Source organism: Epinephelus fuscoguttatus, linkage group LG23 (assembly GCF_011397635.1).
Source record: "Epinephelus fuscoguttatus linkage group LG23, E.fuscoguttatus.final_Chr_v1".
NCBI classification, from domain to species: Eukaryota; Metazoa; Chordata; class Actinopteri; order Perciformes; family Serranidae; genus Epinephelus; species Epinephelus fuscoguttatus.
This window is the reverse complement of record NC_064774.1, coordinates 21,820,446-21,840,480: the sequence shown is the minus strand read 5'-3', so window position 1 is coordinate 21,840,480 and position 20,035 is coordinate 21,820,446. Positions and strand designations below refer to the sequence as shown.

At 41.3% G+C, this 20,035-nt stretch overlaps 1 protein-coding gene across 4 annotated transcripts in view; it reads left to right on the top strand.

Annotated features, from left to right (window-relative positions):
* LOC125883407 (adhesion G protein-coupled receptor L3-like) overlaps nt 1–20,035 on the top strand; it is a 277,555-nt gene that overhangs the window by 26,097 nt on the left and 231,423 nt on the right. For all 4 annotated transcript variants that reach the window (XM_049567671.1, XM_049567670.1, XM_049567668.1 and 1 more), the window contains exon 2: nt 5,491–5,576. The gene's annotated coding sequence lies outside the window, so the exon portion shown is untranslated. The remainder of the gene's footprint in view (nt 1–5,490; nt 5,577–20,035) is intronic.

Genomic DNA, 20,035 nt, shown 5'->3' with positions numbered 1-20,035 from the left:
ACTCCTTTCACCATGGGAACTGAAAAACAGAGAGTGGTAGATAATGCGATGAAGACGGGGGCCAAAGGCACCCTTCCTGGAACAATTGAAGTTACAGTACCTCCTCTTGGGTTTGTGCATTCCTTCAATGGCGAATCATTCTTTTGCGGATATCCAATGATTCTGGCTGGCTTACTTGGCAGTCCAACAAAACTTTGAAATCACTTCATGCTCTATGTAATACTGGCTGGTTGCATATCCTGAGCAGTCAATGAAAAATAAATAACATGATGTCAAACCATTATCCCACTGTCAGACTGTTTGTCTCAGAGTATCCCAGCAGTCTTTAACATGCAAAATTCTTTGGCATTATTTTAATCAGCCTTTATAAGGATGTTCTAACACAAAAAGAAAATTGTATTTTTATTTCTTATATTTTAATACATGGCAATTTTTTCGGCATAAAAAAAGTGGTGATCACCTCCCCTCAGTTTCCATGAGGAAGCTAGCAGCTAGCTCGGTACTTTTCAAATGTAACTTTTAAGGGCTAGGCCACATGGACACAGATATTTTTATCAACAGTGTTTTCCTTCCTCCTTTCTGGAGTAATACCCATTCACACATACTTTTTTAAGAAAAATCACTGTCCAAATTAAAACACAATTGAAGTGCTGTCAAGAGTATGACAAACCCACAGGTAGAGATACTACCGCAACTGTAAAGCCACGCAAAGAAGAAGAAGTAGCTGTTGGCCAATTAGCAGCCTGACAAAATGCTATTACCAGAAGGCTACCTGTAGCATTGACCTTCGTAGCACATATGACGCCTCTGTTCCTCACTGTATCAACATGTAAAAAGTCCTGGTAGCAACATTAGAGTCAGCACTATTTTGGTCCACCATGGCACAAAATGGCCGCCTCATTTGTGACACCTCACAAAACAGATAGCACACTCTGACATTACAGGATAAAAACAGTTTTGCCTGTCTAACTATTGAAACTGAGAAAGGGATTTTCTGAAAATCTTAACCCTGGATGGAGTTTTAGGAAAGAAACGTTTTTAGTGACCTAAAATGCAATTTGCGTGTGGACAAAAGGCCAAAATGCAAAAATCTTTTGTCTGTGTGGGCTATGCCTAAATGACAGATAGCTAGTGTACAGAGTTGTTTTACTTTCCCCTTTAAGCATAATTATTTTGAGCTTTAACATAAAACTGTCAAATCTAAAAATAAACCAACGTTAGCTAATGTTATGTACGTTAACGTTAGCTTAAGCAGCTACAGCACAGAGCTGGCAACAGTTACTTTTGGTGTTGTAGGTCCGATACCAGAAACATTCAGGCATGATTATTAGTGCCTAGATACAAAATTCTTAATATATGTTTTTATTTTATTATTATTTTATCTGATTTTAGTCATGTTTAAACAAGATAAGTTTGTACTTGGTTCACTCATAACTTGTTTAATGCCATATACTACTTTAAATACAAGCCTCTATAGAAAGTTAGCAATTTAATCACTTTTGCAAAGTTGCTCAGAAATACACCAATTAGACATTTTCCCCAAATTGTTCAGCACTAATAACAGCTATGTGTTGTTGCAGTGTAAACTCTGCACATTCCTGAGTAATGTTATGCTTTCATTAATGAGCAACCTAGCATTAATAAGCAGCTTTCTCACACAGTGTCACACTGGGTCATCCATGCCTAGTACTTCAATAGAATTGCATATCTTTGGAATGAGCATCCTAGGAGTAATGGTACAAGATTGCCTTGAGAGCCTGGAACTGCCTGGTGTACATTTCTCTAGTCCAAAAGCCTTTGAAGATATTTTGGAAGCTTCAGTTCTCATCTACTGCCAGAACTTAAATACAGATGATTATAAGAGAGCAGGTCTGAATTGGGCTCTGACGGTGTCTCCGCTCAGCGAGGAAGATCAGGGAGAGGGGCAGCAAAAATGGGTTTTATAAGAGGTAAATATGTAAAATAAAGATTTGTACAATTGCTGTAATTACTGTGGATGAAGTCTGGATAAAAGTGGTCCAGTGTGATGCGGCCAACTTTGGAACATTAAGCCGTCCGGAATTTCATTTTTATTTTCTATTGTCTGTGAACTCTGTCTCTCCTTTAGCACAACAGTTTGTGGTTAGAGTTGTTGCAATATGGTGTGATTGTGTTCCTTTCCAAACACTTCCAGGCTTGCTAAATGACTGGCAGATGCTCTGTTGACCAAACTAGCTTCGGCAGTTCATCTGAATCGACCTATGGCATCTGCTTTCTCTGCCAAAGTCTCAAATTTGATCAAACATAATGAACAGCAGATTTGATGAAGCACGGCCCCAGCACTTGTTCCCAAGCCAAGATTGGTCAGCCATTGTGCCCAGATGATATTTGGAAGTTTGGCAATATAATTGCATTTTTTTTTGTCTTTCGTAGCATCTCTGCATAATTTGAAACAAAAAAGCATTTTACTCAGTGTGTGTGAGATTGGGGATGCATGCACAGTATCAAACCTGATGACAGCTCTAAACAGAAAGCTTTTTTTTTCATGTTTGTTTCTCTGTTAATGACTTATTATGGACGTAGAAGGTAATTTTTCAAGCATGTGCCAGTGCTATTAAAAGATATGTTGACAAGTGACAGACAGCCCAAATTAGTTAGAGTAGAAAAACAAAAAAACAAAACCTTTTTTAATTTCTGTGTAATCCAATATCTACTGAATTTGCATAGTAAACACAGCAGTACTGATTAATTCTTTTTTAATTTTGGCTGATTATTCATGACCCTAACCTGCTATAGACACCTCAATTACAAAAGCTTTGGGGCTCATCGCTTGTATGATTGCAGCTGTGATTTAATTATAAAACATATAAAGATAGTTTGCATCACAATAATGGAAGCGAGAAAGGTGACATGTTTTTTTCTGCGCTGAAGGTGAAGACGAAACATGGTTTTCAGTTTCGCTAAACTTAAACAAACCTCTGTGAAGCCGCTCATGTAGCCTATTAATTCAGCCATAATTAAACTTAACCACTTCACCTGTGCACACTGGTATCAGAGTGGCAGAAGGTTTACGTTGAATATGATGAGCGAGGAATGTAATGAGCAGACTGACGTGAAGGCTGAGAGAGACAAAGTGGCACATGCGAAGGATGGATTAATACAAAGGCTAAGAGGCAGAGCAGGGGAGCAAAATGTGTGCGAGGGACAACGAGGCGGCGCAAAAGGTGACTGGGGGAGGCAGTCATCAAAATGCTAATGTTGTATGGGATATTTACTGCAGAGTGTTAATGCAGTTTAAAACAGGCTCTTTGTCCTGCAGCCCATCACCAAGCCCCTGTTGGGCCCTAATAAATCAGCCATTAAAAGCTGATGTGACCTGAATAGCACTTCATACAGCGGCAATCGGGCTCTATCACCACTGTGGGAACCAGACAACAGCTGAAAAATTTATGAAGATGCCACTTAATAATGGGCGACCCAGAAGAGAGCAAAATATAGTGTTTGTGTGTGATGCGACTGTGACTAACACTTCTGGCATTGAAAAGTAATGATTCTTTTTAGTTTTTTAAAGTAAATCTATGTCATGGATGGTCACAGGACTGTTAAAGGGTACGTTCGATATTTTTCAACCTGGACTCTATTTTCCCATGTTTGTGTTTAAGTGACTAATAGGAACAATTCGTTTTGAAATAGGTCCAATGTTGAGTAAGAGTGCTCCAGCCGGCAGCGGCGAAACAGGCTGCAATGTAATCACATGGGGCAATTATGCACCGTCTATTTACGTCCACTAAAAATGTTTTTTTTTTTTTTTTTTTGCCACTGATGGTCAGATTATTATTCTAAAGCCCCTTTTACACTGCCATATTTTCCGCAAATGTTGAGCAGTTTTGCTGGCAAGCTGCAAGCGTTTAGACACACAGAGCCGGATTGGTGAGTTTATCCGAGGTGCCCAATTTTCCGCCTCATAGGGTAGTCATATTGGCGGAACCCTTTTAGTTTAAACAGACCGAGGCGGCCTTCTGCAACGGGAGGGGCTGTTGAAGACTTGTGGGAGGAGCTGTTGATGCGAGGAATTAGCAAGCAGCGAGTAGAAAGAGGGAAATAGAAACCTGAAAGACACTGTAAAGATGAGCAACTGAGGAGACAAGGAATTGCACAATCTCCTTGTCTTCGCAGACGAAGAGGCCGTTAACCCTCAGATGACAGGAACGGTGAAGAACAGGCCGACTTACGAGAGAATCGCCGAAGGACTGACCAGCCGCGGCTTCCCTCCACGTCACTGTTTACGTCACGCGCTGAGCTACACATTTTGTTACTTGCTCGCACCCCCATTGCCCTGAAAAAGGCGCATTCTGTATAAACAAAAGTAGGTAGGCGGCATTTTACCACACTCCCTGATTTTGTTTTTATACTGCCAGTGCTGAAAAAAAGACTGATTGGGCTTTCCTGCAAATTTGCACAATTCCTATCTAAAAAGGGCTTAAGTGTCTGACAACATTATGGAAAGATGTTTTTGTTTAAGAGTAAGATCCTTTTTGTTTAACCAGAAACAGCACTGAAATTGCTATCTCCAAACTCCCCAGACTTCTTTAAAATAACCAGTAATTTAATCATGGTAAAATATGCTTCATTCAAGTTAACAGAAACAAATTAAACTCACAAAACCATCTTGGTATGTCTTTCCATTGTCCCAACAATCACCAATTCTGGTTTGGTTTAAAAAAAACCTCAATACACCCAGATAGATGTGGAAATACGCTGGCTCTGTATGCGCTGAAATAACTGTTTATTTAAATGGAGTCTGGTGGGTTTGGTGATGGCGACTTGGGGGCTGTTTCTGGTTAAAAAGGATGTTACTCTCAAACAAAAAGATCTGTCTCTGTAGGGATCCTTTCGATATGTTGTGAGATAATTAGAAAAATAATCTGACCCTTTTAGTAGATGTAAAATGATGGTGCACAATTGCCCCCAGAGATTACATTGCAGCCTGTTTTGCCGCTGCCAGCTGCAGCGCTCTTGCTCCATACTGGACCTATTTAAAAAATAATTGTTCCCATTAATTACTTAATCACACAAACAAGGGAAAATAGGGTCCAGGTTGAAATACTGAACTTACCCTTTAACAGGCCCTTTTTATGACAGTATGAGCCTGTCAGTGGCAAAAACAAGCAGTTTTAGTTAACGTACATTGACATGTGAACTGTGTGGTTACATTAAATCCAGTTACGTGGCTGCAGACTGAAGTGGTCTTGCTCAAAACGGGACAAATTCCAAAAACTGTTGTCACTCAGACATAAAAACATGGGAAAATAGGGTCCAGGGTTAAACAATACTGAACTTACCCTTTAAAGGTTACTTAAGGACATGCTGGGAGGCAATAAAGTTTATATTGCTGCACTGTTTATTTCTTCTGTCACCTATTTTGAAAGAATAAGGGTTGCCATGTTTTACTGACGCAAGATTATCCTGCTCTGCCTTCTAACCTGCTTTCTTTCTCTGTTTACTTACTAGGACAGAACATGGTTTTACTATCTGGAATGTGATACACAGGATTTGTGAGGAGAAGACTCAAGAATCACACTCCGCCTCACACCAAGGTATTGTACAATTTTATCACCATTTCTGACAGCATCAGACTGAGCTGAAAACGTCTCATTGCATGTCATGAATACGCAACAGATCACAGATTAAGTACACAGGCAGTTCACCCCCCCAACACGGCGCAGTAATGAAGAGCATTCATGTGGGCCAATTGGGCTTGTTCTTTGTGTGCAATGGGATGTTTATGAAAATGATTCATGATAGGTACTCATCTTCATATGCAAATCTGTGGGACATCGCTGGTAAGCCTTTAATTTCTGCCGCCAGCAACAAGGAGGGCTTTTTTGGTCGGTAACCATACGTATCTACCCTGCGTATTTGGATTTCATTCCCTCATGCAAATGATGTTTTCGGTGTAATCATGCAAAAGCGCAGCTGGCTTCCATTTCTCTACCCCTCGAATCTTGTGCTCCTTGTACACCAACCCCCCCCCCCAAATAACCACCAAAACCTTTACGCACCGAGCTCTTTCTCCTCTCCCTGTCTGTTTGTCATTGTTGTCTTCTACAACCCTGTGTTTGCTCCCTGCTTCTTGTACTTATCTTCCTTCCCTTTCCTCGCTCTCTTGTCATGCCAGCTGAAGCCCTCCCCTCCTCATCCCGTCAATATGCACGTACACACACACACTTCCCTCCGCCACCGCCACCACCAACTCCACCAGCCCTCTCCACACTGAATGGAGCCACTAGCCTCGGTGCCTCCTGTGGTGAGCCTGGATTGAATTCAATTAGGGAGATTGTTTGCCCTCCAGAGTTTACTGGTGGGCTCCGTGGATGATAGGTTTGCCTGCCGTCGCCCCCCCTCTCTCCTCCTCCTTCTCGCTCACACACACAAACATACCCTGCTACATCCATGTAACCAGTTTCCCCTTCATCTACCTCAACACAGCCACCCCTCCTTCCCTCTTTCCCTAACAACTTCCTTGCGGCAGTGCAGATTTATTTTTTGTGCATGCAATGTTTACATTGCTTTTCGAGCCCTTGTTGATGGAATTTTACAACATTGCATTCAGTAAGATCAAGGCATAAAAAGTTGCATAGTGAGAGAATGTGTCATCATATCACCTTTTTGATAAGGCCTCAGGGGCTCATATTCTCCACATGATGGGACGGAAGATTTCAGAGGAGAATAATTGGGGACTACTTTTGAGCTCAATCCCAGTAACTACACACGTTCCAGGATAATCCCATTTTTAGAATTAATTTCCCAGTTCGCCAGCGTATCCGGCACGAACGACAGAACAGTAAATGTTGCTGACATAGGAGTAGTTAGTTGCAAGGTGAAAATAGAATTGTACTGTCATTTGAATAACATTGAGAGCAGCGGGTGATAGTTACGTGTGGCGCTGGCTCGTGCTTTTTAGATATGAAGCGTAAATCTGGTGCAGACATAATGGCCTTGGTCTCTGTTCTGTGTAGAAACACTTTTCAGCGACTTGTCCTGCAACCCGCTGCTTTCCTCCAGATGTCACGCTGTGTGACTGTGTACTGGTGCTTCTCAGAAATCAGATACTGTATTAGTGCTGAAAGATGTCAAATGAATTAAAAGCTGGGGATCGCTTTGACGATAAATACCCTAATGCGCCCCGGCGTGGAATTACAACCTTCATTTGATGCACCTTCTTTTGCCTAATTTGTGGTCACTTTGGATTAAGTCTAATCTACTTCATGGAGATCTTTTTTGGGTTAAGGGAGGCAAAAATCCGGGATTTACAAGCAAAATATTTTGTAATGATTCAACAGATCATAAGGTTAGGGAGTAAGAGATCTTTGGAATTAAGATGTGAGAGATATTATCTGGGTAAGGTGTTTTTTTAGTATTCACAAACTCTACGAACCTTCTTTTCCACTCAGTGTGAACCTCTGCACCTCCTACAATGCTTTGCATACCCAACATGGTTGCCCATAGCATCACCTATTGAAGTTAGTTTGACCATAATGGCCTGTGATGACATTAGCCCCGCCAAGTTTTGGTTCTGTTATCTTAAAGCCCTGCCGTTTGTTTTCATAGTGTGATCCTGCCCGGACTTCTCCAAATGATGCAAAACAGGTCATTTGAATGGAAAAGGAGTGAAATCCTTTTGGCCGATGTCAGCAGTGTTCTTGAATTTGAATCCAGTCCAGAGGTAGTTGACTTTGCACGTCTTTGTTGTTGTGTCCTGTTACTCAGGCAACTACGGTCAGCACCAAAGCAGCCTGGCTCAAGGATACCGGACAGAGCATCTAAACCCTCTAAATGACCAAATTATTTAAAAGGCAGCACAAATGTTTATTGTATACACCAAACACCTACAATTCCTTGAAGGTGGAAACCCACCTGGCAATAAATCTCATACTGTCTGATTGCTTGATGTAGTTCAGGCCTGATAATGACAAATTTGTTGACCCTCCATGCAAATTGCTGTCGTCTTGACAACTGCTGGAAATATATTTGCTCAGACATGTTTGTGGTCATTTTGTCCAAACAGGCACAGAGTTCAAGTGAGAACACTCCTGCTGCTGCATGAAAACGTGTCTTAGTCATCTCATTTTCACTCATTTACTTGTAAACTGGGGTTGAAGGGTCAGTGTTGTGCAACAAATACAATCTATTAAGATATTTTAGGTATTGTTTAATGTATTGTGTATTTTAACCTTAAAATGTACCTATGTTCATTTATGTCAATTAAGGAGTAATATTAGTTCGGCCATTTGTGTATTTGCCTCTTTTGGAATTAATTAAAGGTAGACACATATCACACTACCATAGACTGTTTAAAAATAGTAGACGTAACCACTGTGACATCATCAAGCCCACAGAAACACCGCCAGGATTTGAAGCCAATTTTTATAGTGGCCAAATGTAGAATTTAAACTTCTGTGTCCGCCATGTGATGCCATGGGTCCCAAAAAGACTTTTTTCCATATACTGGATTCACGATCCGAATTGTATGCGTTCGATCAGAAAACATTTTGAATGTCTGGAAGAGCCACACAATTAAATCATCGTTATCCCCATTAAAGTTGAGGGAGGGCTAAAGCGGGAGTTAGCCACCTGGCCATTGGAAGTTAGCTGCTCAGTCGTGCTTGGGACATAATTCTCTAGTGAGCTAGCTCTATGGGTCCCACAGTGCAAGAGATCTGAGTAATTTTATACCATGGAAATCACCCTGTTTGGGCTTAATGTGCCACTGAGCAACTTTCATAAGAAAAAAACACTGTGTCTAGGTTGCTTTATACATCCATGGACATCACTCATTGATTTGTGGACTCTGGATTGTGGACTGTGGATTTTTGGAGCTAGAAGTGACCATATTTGGACATGGTAATGGCGTTAACTCCTAGCTTGTTTAGCATGGTGTATTTACAGTCTATGGCTAACTGTGCGAATACTAATTTTTCAATTGCAAAAAATAGGCTTGAAAACATTAAAACATTTTTGGAGCCAGAGGTGACCATATTTGGACAAGATTATGGTGTTGACCCTGAAGCTAGCTTCTAGCTTGTTTAGCATGGCATATTTACGGTCTATGGTTACCTGTGCTAATGCTAATGCTAATTTTCAATCGGAAAAAAACATTAGAACAAAATATACTTACTGGAAAAGCTGTACTTCGCCTTCTTAGAAGGTCTTTTAGTACAACTGTGGTAGCAACTTGTCAGCAGATGGCACCTACCTGTCACTCAGAGTGCCCATGCCCTTAATTATGCATAATTTTGAGCCATAAGAATATTTAAATGGGGCGGTTATATAAAAATTCACCCCCTGTACCCCAAGTGGCCGTTTGACGAACTGCAGTTTTTGGCACTTAGGCAATGGCTTCATAATTCAGACCCAGTGCCCACACTGCCCCTTGCACACCACACTTTGATGATGAAGTTTGATCTACTGTTCTTAGCTTAAGGCAGCTGTAATATTACTAGTATATACTGTATATTACACAGTGTTGAGATATTTTTATGTGTGCGTGTGTGGTGGTCATGCTTGATCAGCACATGTGTGCATGTCAGCTGGCATGTGTATACGTACATTAAATGTGTATGTACATCTGCCAAGTATGGTGTTTGCAGAGCATGTCCACCCCTGCTAATATAATATTCATGTCTTCGTTGCCCTCTCTTTTGAACTGCATTATCATGATATTTTTTTTTTCCGACTGTGGTTTCCGCATGCATACATGCATTTTTAAACCCTGCTAATTGTGTATCTCACTCAGGAATATTTAATATACAGTGCTAAGAGGGTTTTTCACACATTCACACAACTGTAAAAATCAATCGTTCAGCCACAGCTAATTTAAAAGTTAAAAGAGTTTAAAGGTGGTCATTTTGGGATGTTAGCCCTTTTTTCCTTTGGTGAGAAGATTGATACAATTCTCTTATTTTTCTGTTCAATATGAAGTTGCAGCCGGTTACTTTAGTTTAGCACAAAGCATAAAGAGTGGTTAACAAGGGTGCACAGCTAGCCCGGATCTCTTGCTCTCTAAATGTAACAAAATCTGCCCACCAGCACCTCTAAAGTTCAGTAATGATATACATTTTATTTCTTGTTTCTTTAAAATGGAAATGGACAAGTCTTTTGCTTTAACTTATCATTTTGAAGGTGTTGATTGCACAATGATTGGATAATAGATGACACCATTGGCACTTAGATTGGTTCCCTATTAAGTGCTTCAAGGATGACGGTTATTTTTATAGGCCTACACCAAAGTTAGCATAATCTTGGTTCCCTCATCAAAAAGCCAATGGGATTTTTCCATTGGGTTTTGGATTATTGCAGAAAATAAGCTCTGTGGCTTACATACTTACATGTTTTTCTTCAACAAGATCATTTTCACAAGCACCACTTTTAAAATTTTTAAAGCGTAAATGCAATCGGCAGAGGTAAGAAGCTAAGCTTGGGCTATAAACAAACAACACTACGGTTGCATGAATTAACGTCACCACCCAACAATGCTGTTAGCCACTTGTTAGCAGCCGCCTTTTTTTTAAGACACCTAAAAGCTTCAAAATTCACGATTGGGGTATTTACTGACCTATTTTATGTCGTACAACAAAGCATTAAATTCTCTTAAGCTTCTGTTAACCACAGACTAACCAACAACTGATTCACAAAACCCAAGACAAGGGAACAGGGAGTGCTAAAATGCTAAGTTCAGGGTTTTAGGACTTACTCCTGCAGCACTCTATAAGCCTCGTTTTCACAATGCAATTCTGTCTACCACCGGGTACGATCTCCAACGAAGGCTCGATTTATGTCACAGAGGAAGTGTGTCAGCCATTGCCAACCAAAAATGAAAGAGGATAGTTCTTTTGCTTTCCCCAGTAGCTGTATCTGTAGCTATCCCACTCACCAACGAGTGTCAATGTAAGTTCTTCTAAGTCACTATCCCAAATAGCTGGAATAGTGGTTGGTGGAACTGTCAAAGTAACTGTGGAATCTCTACCCGTCAAATAACAGAGAGTCCCGTTGCTAGAGTCTGAGGAAAACAGAAAGCGATTTGGTGGTTGTTGCGACAGCGGTGCCAACGATAATGAAGAACGATTTGTGGTTTAAGGGAGCAAACTCCGCTGGTTGCCTGACAAACTCATATTGATGACAAGACAAGACGTCACTGTGCCCAGCCAAGAAATACCCATCACCCTAGCTTTAAAATGTAATATTTACATTTAAATCTTGCTATTAACCTATTCATCAGTGGGTGTTAGAGGTGCTGGTAGATGGTTTTAGCTTTGGACATAGCCATGCTGGGCTAAACTTACTGAATTATGGCTGTAGCTTCATATTTCATGATAGGACAAGTATGAGAATGATCGATCTTCCCATCTAGAGTGTTGAACCATTCCTTTAACGCTGATCTAGTGGCGTGATCTCTGGAAAAATACACTTTTGTAACAACTTGTAGTTTTTCTCTCCGCCAATCCATCTCTCACACACAAACGCACATTGTTATTGCCTGTCACAGCCCACCTCTCCAGTCCCAGAAGGCTATGCAGGTGAACGTCTCAGTGTCTTGATTGGTAGAGGTGAGTCCCTTCGACAGTGGTGTGCCCCCAAAGTGTGACAGAGGGAGCGGTAAATTTGGATGGAGCTATTTCGGTATGAGAACGGGTTACTGGAATGTTAACACAAGTGTCCTGTCATGTGCCCGGCTGCTCTCCTGATACCTGCCCTGACAGTTTGGCTGTCTTAATAAAACAACACCCTTGACAGCGAGCTCACACGGCAGCTCAGTGGTCTCTCTCCATCACCTCCTGCCAACCCTTCCTCTCCTTCTCCTTCCCACTGTGCATTCTATCGCCCTCCCCTCCTCACCGTGACCATTTATGCTAATGGGAACGAACAGGACGATCGGTTGATGACGATTAGACTAAAGCGCTGCACGCACCTCTGGGGCTACGCTGATATCATCTGACATGACAGAAGAATCCAAAGCAGCTATGGCCCTAATTTGAAAGACACCGATGTTATTTGAGCTCCGAGGCACCGGGTTAGAGATATGGTAAGTGGATACTGAAGTCAGTATTTGCAGTCACATGCTGATTTAGTGGAAGCTGTTCAAATGCATCTGGTCCAGAGAGATGCCCACCAACTTGAAGAGTTTTCCTCTTTGGTTTTTGTAACACTGAGTCTCTCTTGAACTTCGGCTGCACCCTGTCCAAGGCTTCAGCTCCGGCAAGGTGTGCGGCTCTAATCAGCTCTGTTTGATGTGCGGAGGCAGTAGGCTTTACGGAGGAGCCAAGATCTCTTAGGACATTAAGGGGAGAGGAGCGGGAGGAGAGGAAGAGATTACTGCTGGTCTTTTTATAGAGGATCACTCCATCTTGTCCTTTTTAGCTCACTCATTAGTTCTCGCTTCCCCCCGGACGGTGATTCGCTCTTTCTGTCTCTCAGCGAGACCAAGGCCACTTTCCCTCACTTTGGCGACGAACCTGTCTGGCGATCAGTTCACCAAATATGATTCCCCAGCCTTTCCGCCATTATCAAGTCACAGTCAGAAAGCGCATGTGTGGTCAAAGCTACTCGCGTTCTGGCAGGTGTGGAAAAAAATCGGCCCAGGAGAGGTAACGGAGACAGATGAATAATGATTGCACACGCTTTCCTTTGTTGGCAGCGGAGGCTGTGGAGCCCATGACATGCCTTTTCTTCATTTTCTTCCCCCAATTCCCTCCATTTCCTCCCTCCCTTTGGCTAGTACCTGTGAAATCAGACATCCCTCTGTGCCCGTCAGAAAATAACCAACACTGCCACTCTGTAACTGGCTGTCAGGGGAGTTCACCGCCTGACAACCAGCGTACACGCTGAGGTAATCAGAAGTTGTCAAACGTGAAGTGTCCTCTGCTATGACTGAGAGTGTGCTGTGTTTGCCTCTCTCCAACGTCACAGCTTTGGCTACAGTGTAGGTGTACTAATGGCCTCTTTATCAACAGGGATCATTAAATAATGTCCTGTGACTGCATATTTGGCAGCAAAATTGTTGTTTAGCAGAGGAAAATGGAGACACAGATAGATAATAGGTGCTTGTTGTCACTGTCAGCCCTGCTAGCCAAGCCAGTCGTGTGATGGAGCGCTTTCATACACTTTCATGACCTCTTATGATTATACATCATTTTCAAGTACATCGGCCGCTGTTCCTTTTACATATTCCCAAGTGGTTTATGAAAATTGAATTTGCATATTTGCTCTCCATATGCATGCCCTGCTCCTTAGCCCCCTCTGAGGGGAAGCGCCTGTCTTATAAAAACACAACCAGAGGAATTATTGATTTGCATCTGTTTATCTGGAATGAAGCAGAGCACCTCCCTGCTGTCAGCCCAGCGGTCTGTGCGTGAGGATTCCAAAGGTGCCATCAGAGCCGTCTGTCCTTTTTACGGTGGCTCTAAACCGTGGACAGGGGCTGCAATCTGCTTCCGCCCTCCCTTGAATTTTATTTACAGCCGCAGCTTGGCAATAAAGCCCAAAATTTATGACGTACTTTTTAATTAGAAATAATGTCTTGTAGAGTTTAAGTGATGGATGGTTTAATCAATATATAGACTGCGGCTGGCCCGATGATGAACGTGGCTATTGACAGCGTACAGAGTAGCCTAACTTAACACTTTGTCTTTCAAAGAAATATGTAGTGTTTTGTTTGGTGATGGAAACTGTACACTGCCCCTCTCTGTGCCTCTTGTCATTCTTTCTCCATTCACTTGACTGTTTCTCGCTACTCCGTCAACACTTTCCCTCAACAGGCGATGTTTTCTCCAGAATGAATCAGCCTCCCCTGTCACACTGTATTTAGGCAATTATTTTACCTCAGTGAAGCCCCATTGTGTTGTGTGCCACATTTGCTCAGGTTTAAATAAAATAAGGGCTGAAGGTGGGTTCTCATGAATGGAATCTGACAAGCTGGGAGCAATGCAATTCTTGAATAGGTGGAGATTTTTTTTAATGGGTAAAGCAATTTCTTTTTTTCCCCCCTCTCTCTCAGGTTGAGAGAAAAGAGTGAGCAGAAAGGATTTTCAAGTAGAATAATTAAATAGGAATCAAGTCAATGGGATTTGTTTCCTGGCGCCGGGGATGATTGCGTAATATACACCGGGGATGGAATTATGGCACTTGACAACTGAAGTTCAATTTTGTCACTTGTGGCTTATTGTGAAGTGCTCGAACAGGACTATGCGGGGACTCAGTGTGGCTTTTCATTTACCAGACAATGCCAAACACCGATCAGACACAGGGACAGTGTTTGAAAAATTGTATTTTGTGGCAGACTTAATTCAGACCAGATGTCACAGTTGGGATGGTTTTAAAGTAAAGTAGGATTGTTGCTGGACAAATTTTTAATGTATGAAATGAGCTAGAGGACTACAAAAAAAATGTTGGTGACTCCAGAGGTAGTATCAAAGAAGGCACTTTTTGGATAAGCTAGCAGACCTGTAACCTAAAATGTTGTTTATTAATGTTTATATAATTTTTATTATGTCAGTCTTTGCCTGAGCCCCAAGATTAAACCCACAGGAGACCTAATTGGGATGTCAAATGGAGTTTTTGTTATGATTATCAATTTACAAAGATACACTTAAATTCTTCCTCTTTGTACTGCTGGCACAGTTGCAACCATGACTAGACTTCCCTGCGGATTTTCAAATGACTTTTACCTGATTGCTAATAGATTTCAAAATTGACCATTGTAGCATAATATTGAAGTACATGTACAACTAAATAGTGAAAAAAATATATTTAGATGGACTTAATCAGTGGTTCTCAACCAGGGGTCCTTGAGAGACTTCCAGAGGGTCCCCAGGAAAAGGGGACGAGTTTATTTTCACTATTTAATTCCCGATAGAAGTGAACCCAATGTAAGAAAGAATCATAAGTCTGTTTATCCTGGTCATAGGATTAATTTCCTCTACAGTTATCCCCTCAACTGTAGTTGGTGACTAGAGAATTCTGGTCTTAATCATATGCAATCAAAATCTTTTCAGATGGAGGTCCCTGAAGCAAAATCCTATCAAACAGGGATGCATGACCTGATGTGTTTCAATTTAGGGGTCCTTGACATGAAAGAGGCTGAGAACAACTGGACTGAATTAAACCCAAATTATGCTACAACAATAATCTACACAGATGGGGGGTTTGTGTTCTGATATAAATGTAGTATTTTGCATCAAGAGATGCCCAGCCAAAACAGGCGTACAAGGCTGCTGTGAGACCAAATATGCAAATGATAGGAAAACAAGAGTGGTATATTCTGTATGCCTTCATACTTGTAGTAATTTTTCAAGCTTTAGAAACAAAACCAGCCCATACTTTGTCACTTAGTCTAACTTTTTTTTTTTCTTTAAACCCAAATCACTTTTGTTCTGCATTCTTACAAAGGTGCATATCAAGTATTAATGTGCACTCAGAGCAGGTAGGGATGAAACCAAGTTTTTAGAAAGTCCCAAACAGCAATGCATGAACTAGCTGAAACAAAACATGGTTTAAAGAACCTACCACATTGTAAGAGTAATGTATCATACAGGCTCAAGTCTGTTAATAAAGTTAATAATTAAAAAGTCAAACAAATGCAGAGAGTGAGTCATTTTTAGGCCATAGAATTTTTGTGTCCTTCCTTCACTGTCACAAATTAATAGCTGCAATGTGATTCTTGCTGATACCCTCCAGACCACCTACCTCAAAGAGATCACTAATAGACAGGATAATCTTATCCATACACACCAACATAATATCACCTGTCCTCCAAGACCAACCACAATACCTTCCTTTCTCATTGATTACTGTTGCATTCACTGCCCGGGGCAGGTAGAGGCCTTAATAATGACTTTATGCTTTGTGTTCATGGTCTCTGGAATAGAATAACCATGAATGACATGGATCCCATGCTATGTAGCTTGTCTCGTCCCTCTGGTCAATGGTTAATTGTTCTGCGGCAATTCAAAGCATCCGGGCTCTGTCGCAACTGACCGCACTCCTGTAGATCTTGACCTGGGTATGTTTTCTTCAACTCCCCCCTCAGCCTCATTTCCACTCTTTACTCCATTCCCTCATCCTGCTGGCATGTCTTAGCTTATCTGCCTCCTTTGTGCAACATAAGCTTGTAGATAAGCAGCATATTGGGCCGGGTTACTCATGTCTGTCTTGTTCATTCATCAGAATCCTCTAATTCCCCCCAGAAACCTATTTCCCAGACTGCAGGTGGCCCGTGTTGTAACACAGAGGGCATGCCTGATCTCTCCTAAGCAAACATAGACATTTAGTCACCACCACTGCTTTTGTATTCCCTATGAATTCCAGCAATACCCCAATATGTACGTGCACTGCAAGTGTACACACGACTAATCTCAGAGACAGTGTAAAAACACGCCACTGATAGGTACGCAGCTTTAGCTGAGATTAACCATGAAGTCAGGGAATTAGTCATTTGCATTATTTGCCCCCTCTTTATTCCTGGTTGACAGATAGATGGCACACATCAAATAAACAGAATCACATCAGGATCTTTTAACACTGGTTACCCATAAGCCCCAAAGTCCTCAGGTGTTTCGTCTTAAAAATGCCTCCAGCAGGCTTTAGGTCGTCTTTCTGAAAGCATGACCCATTTCCTTGCAATTCCATGACACACAGTAGGTACATTAACTATGTTGGAGGAGGGTTTATTTGGAATGAGTGCGTACAATCCTGAGTAAGAGTAATACCCTGAGACTCTGACTGGTTCTGTTTGCCGGTCAGGGTCACTGCCGACCATGATCTCTGTTCTGGGCAGTTAATTAGGAATTAGAACATGGCACGACCCTCAGGATGGTCTCCATGGTTAGAATAATGAACACCTGGAATAGGCGAGGAGCAAGAGCTAAAAAAAAAAAAAAATCATTTGGCTTGTGCACAAGTCATTCCATTAAGACTTTTGAACTCCTGTAGCCTCTATAATTACACACCAGCATTTTTCTCCATTCCATCCCAGTCTTTCAGCTTGAAAATTTATATATATATTTTCATTAATTTGAACTATTTAAGGGCATGAGGTAGTGTTCTGTTGTTGGATAAATTGGATTCCTTTTCGATATGTGATCTATGGTATAATACAGCTAGAGATACACTAAAATGTATTAAGCACAGTGGCACCCCCAAGGTGGTCCCAGGGGGGCCATGGCCCCTCCGATAAAATTATTAGCCACCACACTGGCCCCCCTTTGATAAAATTAGAGACTGAATTTACTGTCTTTAATGGTTGGTGGCACACTATTTTTTTAAGCTAGCATGAAGGTATCCTGTGAAACTCAACAACTTAAGGCATCCATTGTTACCAACAATGTCAGCATAGCTTGAAAGGGGAGGGCAAAAGAGCGTTCCAAAGTTAGGCTAAATGTTTTCATTTTTATTTATTTGTTTAACCTTTATTTAACCAGGGAGTCCCATTGAGACCTGGCCAAGGTAGCAGCCAATCAGAACACATATAAAATGCAACAAATACAACATGTAATACAAAAATCTACAATAACATAGCAGCCTCTCAAGAAGAACAAGCACATGTCGCTGTCGCTGTCACCCTATTCTTTATGATGCCCTTAAATTCACTGATGGATATAAGTGTTTCTAATTTTAGATCTTTCTGAAGATTGCTCCATGTCCAAGGTGCAGAGTAGGAAAATGCACTTTTCCCCAGATCTGTTAAAACTCGGAGTACATTAAAAAGCAACCACCTGGAGGAGTGTAGCTGGTAACTACCAGAGCTGACACACAACAGGGTGCAGAGGTAGGCCGGAAGTTTGCCCAATTTTACTTTATAGATAAAAATAAACCAGTGTTTTTGTTTGCAAGTGGTCAATGATGTCCAGCCCACCAAATCATAAAGAATACAGTGATGATTAAGGGACTTTGCATTAATGTAGAGATGCATGGTACACTGAATCAAGGCTATGTAAAATGGAGGAGGTTGCATGCATACACAATATGTCATCGTAATCAATCACAAACCAAAAGGAAGTTTCCACAAGTTTTTTCTTAGCACTAAAAGTAAAACAGGACTTATTTCTAAATTAAAAGCCAAACTTCACTTTAAGCTTCCCAGCTAGAGTAGCATTAGTTGTAGCATTTTGGCAAGGGAACAACTTGCATGAATCGGTTGATCTCTGACCTCAAAGATATCAGAATGAAAATGGGTTCTATGGGTACCCTCAAGTCTCCCCTAAACTTGAGAAGGCTTGTTCCCAGTAAATGTTTTGTTCCTTTCAATCAATATACTCTTTCAAACTAAAGCTGTAAAGTAAGCAAGTAAAGTTGTCTTTTTAAGGAAAAGGACAATCAGCCTATTTGAAGAACAATGAATCATCTAACATGTATGGATACATAACACATTGAAACACGATTGTTGTTGAACTCAAAATTCTAACTATACAAATATTAGTCTGTGCACATCAAATAATTAGTAATATTAACTTTAAATGAGAAACCAAAGTATATCAGTATGTGATTCCTTAACGTTAATGTTGACATGGTTTTCAACCAGCCCATGTACTTCACCAGTATAAGCGTACTCCTGAAATTCAGTTACAGCTTTTGGTTTTGTTGTGCCACCCCAAGATTTTCTATGACGACCTCTGGCCACCCCTATGTCAAAATTCTGGGGGCTGTACTGCACAGATTAGAATTAATACACTCCTACCCAGTGCCAATGAAATCATTTGCTAAGCAATTCATCTCTCTTCACTCTTCACAAAAATTAGATTACTATAATAAAAATGTTTGATGATTCCTTAGGTTCGCCTGATTGTTTAGCACCATTTCTTAATTTTATCAAGCAATTCATCAAATGGCCTATTGAGAGAAATGCACAGCTATTTAATGATTGCTGTAGACTATGAAAAAGCATTTCTCGTTTACCACATCCCATGGTGTCACACTGTTATTTCAAATATATCTGTGCAACAGAAATAATGTCAAGGTAAAAATAAGATTCGAGGAAAGCATGACTGGAGATAATGCAAGTAAAGGAAAAGAAACTATATTTTGCTGAAATACACCCTGTTGTTTATGTTGTTTGGGGAGTTTTGAGCAAAGCCTAACTGTGAATTCCTGGTGAAATCTGTTTTCTGGTTATATCTACTATTCTATTTGTATTGTCAAAACAAAAAGTGTGCTGTTTGGGTATTCAGAGAGGAATGCAGCACAGGTGGAGCGTGGGCTCCACGGCTAAAAATACAGACCCTAAAAATTACATATACATGCTCTGTTTAGGGAAAAAAAATCCAATTTAACCTATAATTCTCATATTGCTTTTCTAGTGCAGCTGGTGTGTTCATGTGGAGCGACAGCGATTTTAACATTCTCCCCGTGTATAAGGCCCAGTTTTGCTCCCGTCTGCCATATCATAATCATTTGGCCCGATGCCTTGATTCCAATTGGTGAATTGTTACACCCCGAGTAGGTAGAGTGTGATACATCTGCTCACAGGCCACATTATTTTCAACTGCATTTGCAGGTCACAGTGCAGTGCAGAAGGTGGTGTTTTTTCTCCCCCCCCCCTCTGTCTGTGCTGGCAGTGAGTACGCCCCAGTACACACAGTCCCTAGATGCAGTCTGGCAGGCCTAGTGAATCATCTTCCCGTCACAGGTGGGGGAAATACAACAGAGGGATTGGCAGTCCAAAGGTGGCGTCTGGCCCACTGTTGAGTGAGGTGTTTGGCTTGCTTCCGCTGGAAATGAGGATATGTCATATTTTTCCTTGCAGTCGAGGGAAAGTAGTCATGCAAGTTTTTATTTTCCTCTACCCAGCAAGAGTAAACCAGTGATACTGTAGATATTGAAGAAATATTTTAAGATTATATTCCAATTTCCAAATACATGTAGCATCCGTCTTCGCGGTGCGAATCTTAGCCCTGCTTGTTTGTTTGTGTGTTTGCACTTCTTTCAGTGTGGGTGTGCTTCTCTCACACTCTGCGTGTGTGTTTGAGAGGCTGTTTCATCTGAGCTCTTGTCGGAAGGTGGTTGC